Source organism: Phyllobates terribilis, unplaced genomic scaffold, assembly GCF_046119375.1.
Source record: "Phyllobates terribilis strain yellow unplaced genomic scaffold, ASM4611937v1 Scaffold_7__3_contigs__length_470593459, whole genome shotgun sequence".
In the NCBI taxonomy this organism is placed as follows: domain Eukaryota; kingdom Metazoa; phylum Chordata; class Amphibia; order Anura; family Dendrobatidae; genus Phyllobates; species Phyllobates terribilis.
This window is the reverse complement of record NW_027362767.1, coordinates 433,549,920-433,554,036: the sequence shown is the minus strand read 5'-3', so window position 1 is coordinate 433,554,036 and position 4,117 is coordinate 433,549,920. Positions and strand designations below refer to the sequence as shown.

General features: G+C 39.8%; 1 non-coding gene across 1 annotated transcript; it reads left to right on the top strand.

The window, feature by feature from the left end:
• The first annotated feature begins 593 nt into the window (after positions 1 to 593).
• TRNAH-GUG (transfer RNA histidin (anticodon GUG)) lies at positions 594 to 665 on the top strand. The gene has a single exon. It is a non-coding gene; the product is annotated as a tRNA-His (tRNA).
• Positions 666 to 4,117: the final 3,452 nt, after the last annotated feature.

Here is a 4,117-nt window from a genome sequence, read left to right as displayed (position 1 = left end):
CGGCGGGTCTCGTGGGGTGTTCTCGGTATCGCCATAACCGTACTGACCTGAAGAATACAGATAACATGTTATCACACTCTGAGCGCTGTAAGAAGTGATAAGAAAAATCAATAGAAGAATTGTTGTTTTTTTCCACTCCATCTCTCACTTTTTTTTTTTTAGTTTTTCAGTGCATTACATGGTATATTAAATGGTACCATTGAAAACTACAACTTGTCTGTCAAAAAAAGAAAAGTGCTCGTACGCCGGTCAACAAAAATTAATAAACTTATGGTGATTGAAAGACAAAAATCGATAAATGAGAAAAAATATATTTATTTGAAAATGTATTGCACAATTCAGGGGCCCCCAAAAAAAAACAAAAAAAAAACGATTTACAATATTTCTTATTAGCCTGGACATCTTTTAAGCCTTTTCCTACATGCTGGTGTCTACACCTCTCTCATATAATACCGTACTGTATTGTGACCAGTATGTAAGTGTTGCACGTGCCGCCTCTCCTCCTGGGAGTGATCACAATTAGCTGCAATGATTTTCACACATCAAAAGATTTCTTTTAACCACATGTAAGAGAGCAAAGCTTCCCACCGCCTGCCGTGATCGTATAGTGGTTAGTACTCTGCGTTGTGGCCGCAGCAACCCCGGTTCGAATCCGGGTCACGGCAAGTTTATGTCTGGGCTTTTTTTTTTTAACTTGACAGCTTTATTTAAACCCTTCAATCCCCGGGCGATTTTTAGTTTTCTTAGTTTTCTTTTTTTCTTCCCCTTCATCCTAGAGCCATAACTTTTTTATTTTTCCATTCACATAGCCATATGAGGGCTTGTTTTTGCAGGACGAGCTGTAATTTTGAATGACACCATTCATTTTATCATGCGATTCGCTAAAAAGTGCGTTGAAATTGCAAAAAAAAAAAAATGCAATTCCACAATTGTTTCTTTTTTATTTACCATGTTCACTATATGGTAATACTCACTTGGCAATATGATTCTCCAAGTCAGTACGAATACGCAGACACCAAACATTTATAGTTGTGTTTTTTTATTTAAGTGGTGAAAAAAAAATTAAAATTTGTAAAAAAAAATAAAAAAAAAAAAATAAGTAAATAAATTTTTTGCTCGTGTTGCCATTTTCCAAGACCCGTAGTGTTTTCACTTTTCGGGATCTGGGGCTGTGTGAGGGCTCATTTTTTTTGAGTCCTGAGCAGATGTTTTTACTGACACCATTTTGGGTTAGATACAATGTCTTATTGCATTTTATTGCAATGTGGTGGCCAAAAAAACGTAATCCTCTTTATTCTTTTTTTTTGTTATGCCATTTACCAATCCGATTAATTTATTTTATATTTTGATAAATTAAAATTTTACGAATGAAGCGATACCAAATATGTGTATTTTTTATTTTTAATTGTTTCATTTTTAATGGGGCAAACGGGGTGTGATTTGAACTTTTTTGTGTTTCTTTTTTTCAGATGTCTAAAACCTTTTTTTTTTTTTTACTGAATTTAATAGTCCCCTTAGGGGACCTGAAGCTGCGATCGTCTGATCGCTTCTACTATACAGTGGAGGAAATAAGTATTTGATCCTTTGCTGTTTTTGTAACTTTGCCCACTGACAAAGACATGAACAGTCTATCATTTTAAGGGTAGGTTCATTTTAACATTGAGAGATAGACTATCCAAAAAAAAAAAAATCAATAAAATCACATTGTATAAATTAGATACATTTTTTTGCATTTTGCAGTGCGAAATAAGTATTTGATCCCCTACAAACCATTAAGAGTTCTCCTACAGACCAGTTAGACGCTCCTAATCAACTCATTACCTGCATTAAAGACAGCTGTCTTACATAGTCACCTGTATAAAAGACTCCTGTCCACAGACTCAATTAATCAGTCAGACTCTAACCTCTACAACATAGGCAAGACCAAAGAGCTTTCTAAGGATGTCAGGGACACGATCATAGACCTGCACAAAGCTGGAATGGGCTACAAAACTGTCAATCGACATCGATCTCGGGCACCATGCAAAATCTCACCTCGTGGAGTATCCTTGATCATAAGGAAGGTGAGAGATCAGCCTAAAACTACACAAGTCGAACTTGTTAATAATCTCAAGGCAGCTGGGACCACAGTCACGAAGAAAACCATTGGTAACACATTATGCCTTAAAGGTTTAAAATCCGGCAGTGCCCGCAAGGTCCCCCTGCTCAAGAAGGCACATGTGCAGGCCCGTCTGAAGTTTGCCAATGAACACCTGGATGATTCTGTGAGTTATTGGGAGAAGGTGCTGTGGTCAGATGAGACAAAAGTTGAGCTCTTTGGCATTAACTCAATTCGCCGTGTTTGGAGGAAGAAGAAGGATGAGTGCAACCCTAAGAACATCGTCCCAACTGTGAATCATGGTGGGGGAAACATTATACTTTTGGGGTACTTTTCTGCAAAGGGGACATGAAGACTGCACCGTACTGAAGGGAAGATGGATGGGGTCATGTATTGTGAGATTTTGGCCAACAACCTCCTTCCCTCAGTAACAGCATTGTAAATGGGTCGTGGCTGGGTATTCCAGCAACACAATGACCCAAAACATACAGCCAAGGCAACAAAGGAGTGGCTCAAAAAGAAGCACAGTAAGGTCATGGAGTGGCCTAGCCTGTCTCCAGACCTTAATCCCATAGAAAACTTATGGAGGGTGTTGAAGCTCTGAGTTGCCAAGCAACGGCCTCAAAATCTGAGTGATTTAGAGATGATCTGCAAAGAGGAGTGGACCAAAACTCCTCCTGACATGTGCACAACCCTCATCATCAACTACAAACAACGTCTGACTGCTGTGCTTGCCAACAAGGGTTTTGCCACCAAGTATTAAGTGTTGTTTGCCAGAGGGATCAAATACTTATTTCTCACTTCAAAATGCAAATAAATGTATATAATTTATACAATATGATTTTCTTGATTTTTTGGGGGGATATTCTATCTCTCAATGTTAAAATTAACCTACCCTTAAAATTATAGACTGTTCATGTCTGTGTCAGTGGGCAAACTTACAAAGCAGCAAGGGATGAAATACTTATTTCCCCCACTGTACATAGCAGTGCTGGATGAAAAAATCATGATCTCCTATGAACGCCGGCTACGGGCCGACGTTCACAGGAGGATTGTAATTACAGCCACAGGGGACATCAGCAAACTCCCAGCTGTCATGGCAACCCATCGGCACCCCGCTATCACATCACAGGTGCTCCGATGGGCGGGTGGAATGAGGCGCCTAAGCTCTGTATTGATTTCTGAGATAGGAGATGACAGTTGGTGCTCATAAAGTACTATGGAGATGGAGAACCTGGAAGCTGCACAGACATTCTGCTGCGAGTTCTCCTGAAATGATTGTTACACTTTAATGTAGTATTAAAAGAATGTTTGCATTTCTGGATTATTTAACATTGTTTTCAATGTTTATATGAATATATAATAGTTATTTAAAACCTGTTTCACACCACTTGATGTGTCCAAAATTTATGGGAAAAGGGTTGTCAGGGGTCCTCCAAAGATTAGTAAAGAGATTAAAGGTTATCTAGCAACGTCCAGAGCCGATCACTTCTGCATCGTTGCGATGATGTTACCACCGTCACGCCTGCAGAGACACAAACACGATCGCTATATATTGTGCAGGGGTCGTAAACGCCATCGGCATCGCTCACTTTCGATGTGGAAGAGAGCAGCTCTGGGTGTCATCGGATAACCCCTTTAAAAAGAATTGGGCATAATCACTGATCCGTTTCATGAATGTCTGATCAATGAGGGTCTCACCTCCAGAACACTGAATGATCTGGGGTCCAATATCCCACATGGAGTGGTGGTCAAACATATGCAACCCTGCTCCACTCATTGTCTATGAGACGGTAGGAGATAGTCGAGTATAACGCGTTGCTACTCCGCTATGCAGAACCATCGCTTCATACAAATAGGAGGCCCTGTACCCCATTTCTCATTATTGGTGGGATTCCCAGCAGTCGTAGTAACGATCGTACATTTAACATCTATTATGTGCATTGATCAGTTGTTGATTTTAAGCAGCCGTCTCAGATTTAATAGAAGGTTCTGCTTTGTATCCAGGAACAGTCACTA